Below are 16,416 nucleotides of genomic sequence, written 5' to 3' on the forward strand. Positions count from 1 at the left end.
CAGAACATCCAGCTGCCACAATCTCTCTACACTCTGTAGAAGCTCGTTAGTGGGTGAGGGGGTGGAGACGTGCAGGCACTGTTGTGATATTGCCTGCTGCTTACTGTCCCTGGTCGGCCCCTGCAGTGTCCAGCCCAACCTTGTCTTCACTGCTGCTGGTCCCCCGAGTTGCGGAAAGGGTGGGTGTGGATGCGTGGTGGAATCGCTATGCTGAGACCGGCGTCTCGAGCCGACGAGAGCATTGGTGGCAAACGAGCCATGAAAGACGGCTCTCAGAAGCAAGGGGTCCTAACCTGTGTCGTTTCACAACGCAAAAAAGAAACCTTATGCTGGGCTGACACAGGACAGTAGACACGGAGAGGTTTTCTGGCTCCCTGGCGGCTGCTGGGACCAGAGAATCGATGGCTGGAAAGAGACAACAGCGGCCTCTGTCGGTGTTCCGGTACAAGGCCCTACAGTCACCTACGCGCATGTCATAACCTCGAATTCTAAGAGATGACATTTTTAAGTTAAGGTCATAATATCTTTCAATGCATAATTACAAATAATTTGTTGTGAATGTCAAATTGGCATACAACATATTAAATGTTCATCCTACCCTCGTCAATGTAGCCAATAATGCGCATGAAGCCGTTGTTTTTATATTTCATGTTAATTACCCGTGGGTTGCTAGGGCTCCTGGCAAGCTGTCACCTGCATCAGACGGTGGTTTTCCAGCCCTGTTGAAATGAGACCGTGAACCCCAATTGCTCCTTGGTGTGTTTGTGTTTTCGGCTGACAGTGACCCTTGGACACATTTTGTGCATGGTTCCTAATGTTTACAGTGCTTTATGTAGTCAAAACTAGAAAAGCTATAACAAAACGGACCCTTTACATGAATCGGCTGATGTATTTTCTGATTTCATATTTGCAGTGGTGGCGATATTCCGGATTAAAAGTAGAAAACACATACACATGCTCTTTTTTAGTAGTGTTTTAAGTAAAGAGTCTGCATTTAATAAACTTAATTAAAAATAACAGAATATTATTCCTCTTCCCCTGTCACTGTTTGTAACGTGAATTATTAGAGTGTTTAATACTAATGCTTCAATGTGCATTTTACTGTGCTTGCTGCCCTGAGTGTAGCCTGGTTTTTAATATCACCTTAGCGAGTCTATCTAGTCTAGTCCAGTTGTTTCGAGTCTCGCAATGCCACCCACCGTTTACAGTGCGGCAAAGAGGTCTGGCTAGACAACATTCCAGATGCGAGAAGAACGTTGCTCTGGTTTTATTGGCTTTCTTTAAATCACTCCACAGTCGTCTTGGGGTGGTGCTTAGTGCCGGCGCTGCAACACAGTCTCAGAATGGACTGTTTTGGTGGCATGGCAAGTTCAAAGTTGTTTTTAGTCATGCAACATACCTTGTCAATAGTCTTGCTGCGTCTTAATTTACCCCACAGAAGAGCTGAACTGAGGAGCCGTTAACCATGTCCTCCTAAATCAACCGTGATTAGATTGACACCCCAAAGACAGTGGGAGGTGGAAGGGATATCCGGCCGGTTCTGCCCAATGGCACCTGAGCAATCCTGTAAATGAATCGCGTTGCATCAGACTAAGTGTGTCCTACCTAACCTATTGGCCTTGCCTCTTTCCCAATTGTTACACACAAAAATCTAGGATAAATGGGAGAAAAGAAGAATCACAACTACAAATCTACAAATACAAACTACTATACAAAGATTTAGATTATTTTTATATTCTTTTTTGTTTTAGTAATGCATCTTTGCTTTATATAAACATGGGATTATTGTACCTCTGTGGCTCAAGCAGATGTGTAAATGACACCACCTGAGATGTTTTGGAGGAAAATGTCTCTGTGGATCACTTCCACACGGACGCCCAACTCTCCTGCATTGTATTTAAAATGATTATCATATTTGAATCGTATTTGTAAAGTTACTAAAACTACATCTTTCAAATAAACACATTGATTAACAAGAACAATTTTCACACGTCACATGTCGTGGAGTATAATTAAAGTATATAAAATGGAGTACTTGTACGTTTCCATTTTATCTTTCTACTTACTACATTGTGGAGCAAATGTTAGACTTTTTACTCCCTATATTTGTTGAATCAGCTTTTATTACTTTGAACATTTGTGCTAGATGATAAAATTGTCAAATATTGATCTCTATGATTTATACTATCATAATGCTGGTTAACCTCCCCGAGTAATTTTAAGTATTAAAATGAGCCCACCTCCCAGCTTAACATAAAGTAACGCTTGACATTAATGCCGCTTTACTCCCAAGATTTGCGTTCACATTAGTTACTTAGACACCAATGCATTGGAAAATAAGCTCCAGGTCCAGGTTGAAAAACCAAAAACAAAATCCCCTTTTAATTCTTCTGTATGTTAACCATGGAAGCATCAAGTGCATCGCTATCTCCATCTACATCCAGTCTAAGTCCATAAAGTTTTATTATGCTAGACATTCCCGGCAGTGTTTTGTGGTAAAAACTATTTCAGAAACACAGTCATAGCATATCAGTATAATAAAAAACACAACAATAAACAGCACTTTCTGCAGTTATTCCCGCCACCTTCCCAGTGACCTGGTAGTTCTCAGTGCGTCGCCTGCTCTCCACATGTCGCTGATCTCTGGCTTCTGCTTCTCAGCACACTGTCAACAGAGAGCATAATCTCAAACAAACATCTGAACACTGACATTTTGCCAATTAATGCCTCGTTTTCTTTTTTGTTTGGGACCTTTTCTTCTCAGTTACAACTATATTATTAAATGTACAGTTGAAATCTACAGACCTGTTTGTTTGACCTCTCGCTGACTGTTTTTGTTTGTAATGGGTGGAGGGCGCATAGCGGAAATAACGTGACACATACAAGTTCCACATGCCAAGGTTCCTGTGAGAAAAGCACTGTGGACTTGGAGATTGTGTCTCTTCATTGCCAGTGCCCCTCACTGATCCTGGTTATCATAAAGAAAATGTTGGACCTCCTTGTTAAGAGCAAACAATGCCATAATATCAAAGACTGTAATTGCCACAACATAGACTTCCATGTTGAATTATTAGAGGGGGATACTTACGTGATTTAGATAAATAAGATCACAGTCAATTCTGCACCTGCAGAGTTTGCCAGCATACAAATTTGAATTAAGACTAACCGCCACACCCATCAAAAAGGAATAAACAGACATAATGTTGTTTTAAGCTACTGTCTTCGTTTTTAAATTAATTGAATCAACAATCAACCCTTATAACGCAGTCGCCTACTTCTGGCATTTTCAGGAAGTTGTTGGGGGGTATTGTCCCATCAATGTTCCGGAACACACAACCACCATGCCCACAAATAGAAGGAAATACTACAACCAGAAATTCCTGCCACATTAACGAAAGTAATCTGTGATTACATTCAGGAAAAAGCAGGATGACAGCCACATATAAAGTATATTCTATTATGCAGAATCTTTTCTGCTACGCCTCATTATATCTGCGGAATACTTCCAACCTTTTGTCCAATTTCTGATGCCCAAACCTGTAGAAAGGGTTTGTTCAAATGACCCCCCTTTACGAAAAAAGCACAATATATTAATGAAATATCTAACTATAACACAATAGACCTCATCAAAGCAGTCATGGACTTTACCTTTCACTCATGTCGAAATATAAGAAGAATAATAGCTGAAACATCCCAGCCCAACCTGCCACCATGTTAGCTGAAAGCGATTCCTCTGCCTTTGGTCCTGCATGGTATGTTGTTGAAAGAAATTGCATAACGGCCTGCAAGATTGGAAACACTTATGTAACTAGTAGTTAAAGGTGCTGACCAATAAGGTGGTCGCCCAGAAAGATCCAGAACAGAAGAGTGGTGTAGTATAAGAACGCCCTGTTGAGAATCTTCAAATAGCAGCATCCCGGCCACTCCAAGCCCGGGATAGCCCCTCCACCGGCAGGTTCAGAACGCACCGAAATACCCAGGTCGAAAAGCACCCTGTACCGGGAAAAGATACGTAGAGTATAATGACTTCCCATTTGCTTTTCTCAAAAGACACGTACCTTCTCCTGCAGGCATATATTGACCTGGTCTACCAGGGCCGATCAAGCATTTTTTTATTTTCCCCTGCTCTCAAACATGTCACCCTGAAGCACTCATTGCATACCTGTAGTATAACAGAGGGTTTTACCTTTGGCTTCAAGTCTGCACTAAGGACTAAGAGTCTGGGTTGCCTCAGGTTTCACTTAAGTGCAGTAGCGCTGTGTACCTTCTAAAAAAGAAGATGTATTCAGTCTGTAACTGAACCTAGGATGGTAGGGATGGTAGGAGGCCCAAGGTTTCAACATACAAATAAAAAAATAACTTATTATTAACTCAACTGTATTATTTTTTATTATAATGGATCATATTGTGTAATTTCTCTTTATACTATTGACACTTTTTTTTTCAATATTCATGATGAGGTATCAACATTTCGTAATGTTACAAGTCCTAAGCAGTTGGTTGATAATACATTTGCCATTTCTTTCTTGAATGTCTCAGACTTTGCAAAAGTACTGTATGTCTTGCCATGGGCTGACCTGTGCCAGTACCAAAACTGTTTTCCACCACTATCCAGGGACCTAACACAGTTCTTCATGGTGATCCCACCTAGTGAAGCCTCCTTCTTGTGTATGGCCTTTGTGAAGAGGGACATAAATGTTTGAATGTCCACATGGGCATGCTTGCTGTTTATTCCATCAAAAAATATATATGGAAGTTATAATCTAAAAATAAACTCACCACTAAATGGTGTCTTTTATTTCCCCATTCCTACATTCCACGTGTCATTCACTGGCAAAGCGAAGGTTTATCAAAAATTTTGTGGGCCACACTTTCCAGTTTCTTAATGGTAGGGTCACAGTGATAAAACGGCCTTTATTTTCATAGGGTCGGCAAAAGCTGGACTTTACCGGTTACTAACAGAATATTAACGCATTACTTGTAATATTATTTCCAACATAAATATATTTATAGTAAATGCATTCATGCAAGTTTACCCTTGAAACTTCAAATATGCACCGGAGTGGCCTTTTGCTCCCTGAAATGAACTTTGTAGTCCACTCAGATCTCAATCTCCCTGATTCAAGGTCCAGCAGCAAGGTGATGATAACATTATCGTCTCAATAGACAGGGACAAGATACGTTTATTACATATCTCCACAAAAATGAGGAGGCTTAGTCCTATATTTTTCCATGCAGTCAGAACTCTCACCAACTATTGATCGTTTAATGCAATGTCCAACGCAGAACAGCAAGCATATATGAACCAGGACTCATTTCCTTGTTGGGGAGCAGGTACGTGCACATGCAAAAACTGTTGTTTGGCATCCATTGTTTTTGCCAGAGGGTCATCAAAAACTATGTGATCTGTGTGGCACCGCTTATCCCCACGGCGCAAGCCGTATCGGGGCTCTGTGGCGATCACTACATGTGTGGCCAAGTAGCGAATAGCACTGTGGGACTGGGGCTATGGCAAATGGGAATAGAACTGTCCGAGAACACACGTTTATGTTCTATTGAATAACAGACAAAACAAATGTTACATCTTATTTAATTCCAGGCCACATTGAGAGAAGCGGTTTCACGTAGCATATCTTTTGTGCTTTAAAAACACAACTATATGTTGGTTCTTTTCTATAAACACTATTTCTTATTACAACAATAATAAATCTAGAAATTACCAATTAATGCTCCAGCCATGATGAAAAGAACTTGGAAAACAAGAATGCAAGTCAACCAAAGAACCCATTTCTTAGTGCTCATGTTCTCTTATGTATCGCTCCTGCCATTTTTATAGATTTAAAAAGTGACACACCAGCATGTGTCCCAAAAGGCTAAGTGCTCCAATGCTGCTTGTCTACCCTCTCACCCTGAACTCTCCCAGGAGTCACAATCATTGTCCAGGGAGCAGAGGGGGGGGGGAGTGGAAAACATCACGTGTTTAGATTAGAACAATAAAACCCTTATTGGGGTTTGTATGATTACAAACCAAAAAAACAAGGATATAAAACATGATTCCTTTAATGCTTGAAGCATACAACTTTCTCGCATATTCGAGTGATGTGTCACAACTATGTTTTACTGTCTTTAACACTGAGATTGAACTCACAGCCACAATGCAAATGTTCTAACTGCACCCAAAGAACAGAAATAACAATCCAGCCTGGATATCAAAGCTCTTACAAAGTCCTAGGTTAATAATCCTTAACAGTTTTTTACACCGAACTGGAGGTCCGCAACGAGAATCCAGTAGCACCTACACCTTAAAAAACATTAACTCTGCTCTGTTCGTCTGTCCTCTATCTTTGGTTCTATGGAGCAAAATATACATTTTCAGAAAGTGTCCCTAATTAGCAATACTGTGGGTGGCTCAAGATAAAAAAAATGCAACCTACGTATCTGAATGAGCTAAAAGTAACGCAAAAGGTCCCATTTATTTCTCTACCCAACAAATACTTCCTATATTTGACACCCCTCAATGATCGTCTTTTGTACACTATCCCAAGAGGGTACAGAAAACCATTTCTGTAAAGTGACCATGACACCCAAAAAGAGCAATCGCCTGCTCTGGAAAATTTTTGCTGAAGCGGTTCCTTAACCACCCCACAAAAAAAGTTTGGGGGGGGGGCAAAAAAAAAAATTGCCTAGTACATGTCAAGGGCAAGCTCCTCTTGTGTCAGTACCTAATGAGTAAACCACGTGCTGCATTATCACCAAAACTCACTGACATAATCCCAGTCAAATGTCTCCTTCTTTTTCCACACACTCCAGACATCTACAAATCTCACAACATAAATCAAGACATCATTTAACAGAAGCACTGACAACATGGGAAGATGAGACTTCATTATCCTCTCAATCAAATATTTTCAGGTACTGGTGTCCTGACTGTGTGGCTGTCGTGACTCCCCCCTCCATCTTTCTCTTCAGCGATCCATTCCAATGTGCTTTATTATTCCATGTACACTTATGTACCAGCAGTCACAACACACCTCATGTCTCTGCCAGTGGACAGCACTGGGAGATTTGTTGTGCTAAACTGTCCATGAAAGATTTGGACAGTAGACGGCGTCCTGATCAAATGTCATCCTCTTCACTCTCGCTTAGAGGACCAGCCTGCTGGCACCCTGCAGATGCTGCGCCATCTGGGCCGTTGGGCAGCTGCTGCATCTGTAACCACTCTTGCTGGGCGAGCTCTGCCTGCTGCGCCGCGCCTGCAAGAAAATAACATACGTCAAAAGAAAGAAAACTTAAGATTTTATTATAGCTGTTGAAATATAAGTATTTTGACTCGATATTATGCGTATGCATAGGGATGAGATGATTCTCATTTGGCAATACCAGGGTAGCACAATTATGTCGGCTTATACTAATGCATTAGATGTTGCAATACATTGTTATAGTAGTCAGTTCATTTGATCACGCTATGTTTAAACAATTATGGGCACTTTATAATGGCCAATAGACATTTTTTTAGTACCCATTTACTAGCGAGCAACAGCTGAGTAAGAGACAGTTTGCCTTGAAATTGCTTTGCCGCTCACAACATACAAACCCAGTTTATTTTTGGTAAAGCATTACTTGCAGGAAGCGAAACAACCCAGCAGATTAATCAGTTTCCTGTTGTGTCCACAAAGCCACTGCACATAAGTACCATAACACTTCAACATGTTCCCATATGAACAGGGACAGGGTGTATAACAGCAGATATTAAACAGCCCTATCTCACCAATTCATTTGCTGTTGTTTTACTTAAAGCACTGCAGGATTCAGAAGTTAGTTTTCACATCCTCCTATTTCTCCATATGTGCCGTTGAAATGGGGATGGCCAATCTCCGAGAGGGTTCTAAAAGGTTAGCGTGCCAAATAGAATATTATGATGAAGTCTTCTTGAATATCTTGCCAAGTTTTATGCTCCATTATTTAACATAGCCAGATAAACTTATTAAATTGAAATCACATTTCATTTAGTAAACAGGATCTGTTATATGACTGTTTCACTGTTTCTTCCTGCCACAAATCATTTGTACACTATCGTTTAATACCTTTACCTGCGTAGACCACAACTCTCTTTACCTATAATTTGGCTGTTATTACCATCTCTTGTAATGTATTGGCCATTTATCATTCATCACATTTTAGTTATGAATCATAGCCTATGCATGTTTACCTGTTTTCTTTCCCTTTCCTGTACATGATTGTTTCAATGTTATCTCGTTACTTTCACACACCACCCACACACACACACACCACACACACACACACCCACACACCATCTACCTATACCACATATTGCCAAACTGCCTGAATGAACTCATAGTGATTTCCGCCCCCCGCTTGTCCGTACAGTACTATGGGGGTGCTCATCACAGCATAGAAATTTAATTTGTTGTATTATTCAGATGAGCCTTGGCAGAACAATTCTGTGTTGTCTGAGTGGTACTCTTCTTCTGGATACCCCTGTTCTCCATGATAACAGCTTTCCCCCTCTTCAGCGCGACAGTTTTACACTCCCTGCAGACGTCTTTTCACCTACCTCCGTGTATGTATGATGCTAAACCAGGCCTCTAGGGCTTGTGGGTGTGGAAAACAAATAGGCGAAAGCGAAATATTTACTCTCTATTTAAAATGCATGGCATGGAGATGTGCACACCCCTCAGTATGTTAGTAATACTTGCCGTTCGCTATTTGGCAAAGACGGCTAAACGCTGCCAGGACTCACCATTGAGACATGCTCAGAGATCTGGTTTTCTTGTCATACTTGTTGCCTATTTCTTAGCTCTGAGGATATGAGTGTATGAACTCTGTGCAACAGTTTCACCACAAGCTCCCTTGCGGGGTCTTAGCCACTCGTACGTTTAGGGAGAGGTTTCCTTAATCATCGTGTTGTATACTGCTCTGGGGATGTAGTCACGTCGTTTCCAAGGAAGAACCATCGGGAGCGGCGGAAACTGACCCCAACCACAGCATTGAAACTCCGGTTCTTGACTGGGTGTTTAAAATGTTAGCAGACGATGACAGACCTCTTGAAGTTAATGGAGATTTATTGCCCAGGTAAAAGGCAACGTCAACATTATTTTAATGTCATAAGAAAGCTTTTCCTCAAAGTTAGCCAGTTAGCTAGCTTGCTAACATCTAAATACATCTAAAGTACTTGTTTCACACAACAATTTGGCAGTTTCTGCAGAGCAACTCTTTTACACGAACTGTGACCCAGACATTAAAGGTCCAAAAAAACGCGAAAACACAAAACGTAAATACTGGAAATAATCTTAGACTACTAGCTCTAGCTTAGCTAGTAGCTGTAGTCCCTGTCACAAGCAACCCAAAAGACAATGAAAGACGAGTCTGAGGCATGAAAGCATGCTAACAATGAACTGGTCCTGCCTATGTACTCGGTAGTTCGCTAGGTAGTAGCGGACGAGAACAATGAAGGCGCAACAAACGCGGATACTCTCCACTGACCTCGACCAAGAGCCAAACATTTCAAACAATCTTAAAAGCTACCAGTAGTTCATTTAAAATTTTGTTTCTGGCTCAAATAGCCTAAATTTGGCGGATACCACGTACAACCAAATAAGCGGATACGGTGTAAGGTGTTGAGCCTCTATTTGTTTACCCCACCTATTGTTCAATTAGAGATAACCACCTTTCTATTACTGTCCATTTAATATTTTGTATTTTTGCTCTCAGCCGAGCCTAATATTAAGAATGTTACAGAGGGGAAAAAACAGTACTAAATATGTAAAGTAACATACTTGATGACATAATACTCAAGTACAAGTTCAAAATAACCTATCTGAAACAGTATTCAAGTCCCCCCCATTAACAGTTATAATTGTTAATTTAAAATGTACTTCAAGTAAAAGTTTTACTTAGTTACATTAAAAACGGGGCGGGGGGTCTCCCATACTACTAAACATAGAATCAAGGGCCATAGATCCAAAACTATTTTGTTTTTAGTAAAAGGAAAGGTATACAAATGTATTAACATCTAACAAATGTGTATTAACAACATAAACACATGTCACACATAACATTTCATGCTACAATCTAGAAAACCCCTAAAACATGGAACCTCCCAAATGAACTGTCTCTTCACTGAAAAAAATCTCAGACTAGGAGCAGAGTGATTGTTTAAGGTCTAAAAATCCAAACTTAATCCATTAATGAGATGATGAGCAGGCTATGCATTTGTCATGTATGCCTCATTTGCAATGAAACGATGCAGTTGCAAAAATAAAAACCTCACCATCATCAACGAATGAAGACGGCAAACGGACTGTTGAACCCCTTGCTCACGTTAGTATTTAGGTGCAGTATATTCCTGCTGAGTAGGTACACTGCTTAAGATAATTTGATTAATATGGGTTTATTGTTATATTTGCTAGCATATTCCTATGTTTGGTTGGTAGCCTTTACATGTAATTTATTTCTTTGCAGAACCACACACCAACACACCACACACCACACACACACACAGCCTACAGAGCCACACCCATGTTTACAGTTGCTTGATTGTAATGAGCATCGAAAGAAAGAAAGTTGTCTCCTCTGTGTTTCAGTTCAACTTTTATTTCACACTATGATGGTAACATTTTGCAACTATTCGCGGGGTTCACAAGCCTGCCAAACTGTAGTGACGGTCCTTTACACTACTGTAGCTTTACACTACTGACAATTATTCATCAACATTTCACAATAAAATATCACACTTCTGCTCCTTGGGAAAAGATATGGTTATGCCCTATTCATACTGATCTACGGAAACCGATAAAGTTATCTTGAATAACAATTATTTCGTTATCTTTGACATAACAAAGATCGTTTTATAAGAATACGAATTAATTAATGATATGTTAGTCTGAGAATTCAAACTAATGCGCTGCCACGAAAGTTCCGTAGCGCCGCTGGCAGTAGCTGTAGCATAGACTCTTATTGAATATTGATATATTAGTAATAGTTAACGATCTAGTAGCTGTAAGTTGTGCGACTCCATTGTACCAGATGGTGAGCTGACAAACTCTTTATCCTCGGCGGCTTCAGCTAAGGTGATGTAAATGTAGACTAACGTTAACTAGCACTGTGATGTTGAAACATATTAAATGTTTATTAATTCATTTAAAGGTGCTTTGACATTGCCTGGTTTCCCCAGCTAACAATTTTTGGTTCAAACGTTCCCTAAAGTTGGTTTGGTTGTGTTTTGGTTGATAGAAAGTTTTAGTTTTTGGTTACATCAAACGTTCCCCTAAAGTTAGTCCTAACGTTGCCAACCTTTATAGAACGTTCCCCTAACGTTATTTAACGTTGCCAACCTTTAGAGAAGTTGCTCTAACGTTATCCAACATTGCAACTTTAGAACTTGCAACTTGAGAGAACGTTACCTAGCGTTTTACATGTCCCTAACCTTTAAAAAACTTAACAACCAAGATACCAATTGTATATTACTTTAAACTTACACAGGAATTAATGATAGGCAAACTTGGCAGGGATTAAAACTTTAATCCATCCATCCATCTTCATCCCGTTATCCGTATCGGTTCGGGGGCAGCAGCTCCAGCAGGACCCCAAACTTCCCTTCCAAGCCACATCAACCATCTCCGACTGGGGGATCCCAGGCGTTCCCAGGCCATGGTTGGAGATTAATCCTCCACCTAGTCCTGGGTCTCCCCGAGGCCTCCTCCCAGCTGGACGTGCCGGACCACCTCCCTAGGAGGCGCCCAGGAGGCATCCTTACCAGATGCCGAACCACCCAATCACTGGCTCCTTTCAACGCGAAGGAGCACGGCTCTATCCGAGCCTCCTCTCGGTGACTGAGCTTCTCACCCTATCTCTAAGAGACGCCACCACCCTCCTGAGGAAACCCATTCGGCCGCTTGTACCTGGATCTCGTCTTTTCGGTCATGACCAGCCTTCATGACCATAGGTGAGGTAGGAACAAACTTGCCCGGTAGATCGAGAGCTTTGCCTTCTGGCTCAGCTCTCCTTTTCGTCACAACGGTGCGATAAACATTTTATCTTTTATTACATCTGTTAACTTTATATACAATATTAAAAAATTACAAATCATTTATTTTATATGCATAATCAGAATAGTTTTTATTGGCAAATAGACCATAATAGTGCCTGTTTGTGTGCAAATGCATATTGAATGATAAAGTACCGTAAAAAAAGATATTTGACTGTATACAGTCAGTGTTAACTTTGTATGTGACGGATTCTGCATTTGTAGCCCAAGACTTCTAATGGGGACACGCATCCACAGAAATGCATGGGGTTGTTTGTAAAGCCGTATTGGCGGTGAAGCCCACACATGTTACGTCCCTTGCTGTATGCTTTCCCTTTCACTTAGCTTTCTGATAACGGCCTAAAGGGCTTACAAGTGGCCACTGATCAACTTGCCTAAAAGACTTTGATTGTGCTGGCTTTATTTATGTACTGATACACACAACTAATTAAAAAGGACAGAAAAAAGTATCTCTAAATATCTTTTTTACAATGACACAAAACATACAATGCTACAAGGCAGACACGTCGTGCACAGCAGCAACAAAGTGCAAGATACATGCAATCCATTTAAAGCCCAACTCCGCTCGCTTTTGAATGGGAGTGCTATAATAAACAAAGCCATACAAGGAAAGAGTTTAATGTAAACCCTTCCATTAACACCACAACATCGTTAAAACGTAAGTATTTCACTTACTTTTTAAGTGAGCTTGCAAAGCTGTGCAGTGTGATCGGTCCTGTAGCTTGTCTTCATCACCTAACTAGAATCGGTGACCTCAGGTGGCTGGCTCAGTGGTAGTGCGGTCGCCTGCCAATCGGAAGGTTGGCGTTCGATCCCTGGCCCTGCAGTCCCATGACGAAGTGTCCTTGGGCAAGACACTGGTGCTGCGCATCGGAGTGTGAATGTGTGTGAGTGTTTTATCTGTAGCAGGGTGGCACCTTGTCAGCAGCCTCGCCACTGTGTGTGAATGTGTGGGTGATGTGTAGGCCTATGCATCGTATGATGTAAAAGCCCTTTGAATGTCGTTAAGACATTATATATAAAATACAGCACATTTACATTACAGGAAAGCCGGAAAAGGAGAACAAACACTTTAGTTGCGTCGTTCAGCATGCTGTCCTCTGTCTGAGGGACGGAAGCCGTTGTTCCAACTAGCGCTCACCAAACGATACTCCCCTTGTGGCGTAAGTGCGTAATTACACTTGTAAACATAACCAAAATACATTAAACCTGGGGCCTATTGCACACCCATGAAAATGGATTAAGCCGGAATATTCAAGTTATCCTGGATGAATTTAGCTTTGACTCGTGTTGCACAAACTAGATTGAATTAAACCCAGCCAATAACCATGGAGATTTATTCTTTGCGGCTACCTGGCCCAGAGCAGGCTAATAGCCATGTTAAGATTAATCACTGGAGTCTCGTGTTAATCAGCTGCCGCCTGCGGATCTGAAATAAACTGTTTAAAACAGTTATTCTCCGTGTTTCTGCTTTATTTTTATTAACATGCATTAGCCTACTTGTCACTATTGTTGTTGCGAGTTTGTTAAACCTTACTACAGCTGTTTAGTGGTTAGAAATGGTTGCACCCTGATGCGGAGTGGGACTTTTCCCGCTGGACGTTAGTGTTTTGAGGCCAGCCGCGGACCTGCTGCGATCGCGTCTCTCTCTGTAAAAGTAAGATGAGCAGCGCGGCGTCCGTGGTCTCAGCTTCAGGTTCATACAGGACGCGCTCCGGAGATTAGTGTGACGATATTAATGCGCGATATTCCAAGATGATAAATGGCAGACTGGTCAGAGACCAATACATTCTTTTTTCATTTTCTGTTGGTTGTCCTTCTCTAATAAAGGACGTTTTGTGTTACCCTTAATATGCGGACTAATGTTTTTACTATACTTACGGTTTCATAACCTTCCAATTAGTCTCACATCCCTGGACCAATACGTGGCCTATATAGCCTACTGTACGTATATTAGTAGTTTTACATTCATCACACCGGGAACACCACAATCTCTTAATCTTTTTATTTTGTGCGATCACTTGTCAGACAATAAAAAAACATTAATATTGATTTACATCACTCACAGCGTTTGAGTCACTTACTTCTTTTTCTAGTTGTTGTCCTTCTGATGTTATGTATTGAAATTTATTGTACAAGAATTAGATATATCTTATAGATATTTTGTGCATATGGTTGTAAAACATGTTCACGATTTGTAATAAGGGTTTCAAATTAAGCTAGAGTTCTTAGGTCCATTTCCCGAGGAACCATTAGTTCCCTCTGCTCACTTTTAAGGCAAAATCTAAATAACAATACATTTATTTATTAGTGCTTTACTGGTAGGCTACTCAAGACAACTTTACAGTAAAACCAGCACATTATAACATAAAAACAGAAACATGAAACTAGCATATTTAAAACAATTAAACACAGTGTTGCGTACATTTTTTAAAATGTGGAGTGACTATAGGCTAAGTAGATATCTTTACATCCATACACAATCAGTCGGGTCCGCTATGTTGGGCTTTTTTCTCTCCGTTTGATAAACCGTATTCCCTTTTTGCCAATATAATTCTCACCTCCTCGTTCTTTCCCATCAAAGCTGCTGCTCATTGGTTGAACACACGGGCGTATGCGTCTTCTCAATTCTGAATCAGTAAATTCTGTATGGATCCGTGGTCTTTTTGAGAAAGCCGTGAACGTGCACTTCCCAGCTATCTACCCTGCTTGACATAGCTTCACCTGTTCATCCTAGCTCGCAAAACGTGCAACCGATTAAGCCGCGGTGAGCAGATCACACTAATGTCAGCGCGCTTTTTCACTTATCCTGGATATCTTTATTCTACTTTCGTGCAACAGGCCCCGGTCTCTTTAACAGAAAATACATATAATCATATTATAAACAAACAATTGTATCATACATTGTTGGGTGTCCAGAGGCTACTGGATTTTTTAATAAAATCCATAGCCTATGTCTTGCTGGCTTAAGGATGCTCATGGTAGCGGTAAGTTAGGCTTACCTATTTCACATTTCTGACAAACTTGACTGACTCATGAATATTGAGAATCAATAATAAATAGAGGCTGTGGTTTAAAATGCGGGCATGAGTAGCTTACTGTGCAATTTTGTAAATATGCCGTTTAAAAAAAGAAAAGATCATAGATGAAATCATGTTCAAATCAAATGCACTAGGTTGTCAGAGTGAGTATTTCATATGGGGGTTTATAGACTCAATCACATCTGTTACGTCTTTAGTTGGTGATTTATGAGATGTTTATTAAAATGAAAAGATTTGAGATTGGCTACATCTTTTAGGCTACCATTATAGCCTACATGAATGCACCTGGGGACGGCTCCTTTTCACCTGGTTATTCAAATCCATTCTTATTGGTCCGTCGTTGGCACGGTAAAACGTTGAAAGCATCTTCGCTAATCCAATGAGGAAGGACAAGGCTCTAAACTCTGCCCCTTTGGGGTCGTTTCGGTCATAGATCAAAAGGTTCTATCATGTAATGAGAATTCTAACACAAATCAGTTAATCAACATTCTATTGTCTAGCCTAGTCTAAGACAGCGGGGTAGGAGACAGAAGATAACTTCCTGGTGTGGCAATCTTTCTAATGTTATAGTTTTCAGTTCTAATTGATCTGGCAGAAACAGAGGAAGAGAGGGGAAGGTTGAGAGACTAAATGGCCGTCTTGACCTCTTTACAGAGAAAAAACATATTATCCTAACCTGGCTGCATCATACATAAACAGAAATACATTGTTTTCAAAACTTGTTTTTAACTTTTTATAACTCAACACTACACAGTATAGGCCTACGGAATGGAAGATTCAGTTTGTTGCTTAAATCTAAAATATATTTAAATAGAATCAAATAGATAAAGATACCCCTCTCACCTCATCAAATAATTAGCATGTCCATTTATGTCTTCTTAGGGCGTGCACACAGTAACCACGACTGAGATAACTTGGAAGGTTTTCCAACAGGATAAAAACCGACATGTGAATTCTCAAAGTAATCATTTTTGAAACTGGGACTTCAGACACAGCGATCCGAAAGCAGGCGTCTTCTTTTAGTCGACTTTTGCGGCTGGAATAAACAACACAATCCTGATATAACTAGTTTATTAGCTTCAACAAGCTGTTTTAAAAGCTGCGCCCTACGTGCTAGTTGAAAACCGAATGCAGTTTAGCAAACCGTTGCCAGCAACCGTTGCCAAAGCTGCAGTCATGGTTGGTTGGGTGGATTTTTTATCTCTGATGTCAGATTCTAAAAAGCTTCTGATCCAGAGTGATATGATGTCATATTCTATAAAAAACTTCTGATCAAGGTTGATATGATGTCAGATTCTAAAACGTTTT

The sequence above is a fragment of the Etheostoma spectabile genome, chromosome 9, assembly GCF_008692095.1.
Source record: "Etheostoma spectabile isolate EspeVRDwgs_2016 chromosome 9, UIUC_Espe_1.0, whole genome shotgun sequence".
Taxonomy (NCBI): Eukaryota; Metazoa; Chordata; class Actinopteri; order Perciformes; family Percidae; genus Etheostoma; species Etheostoma spectabile.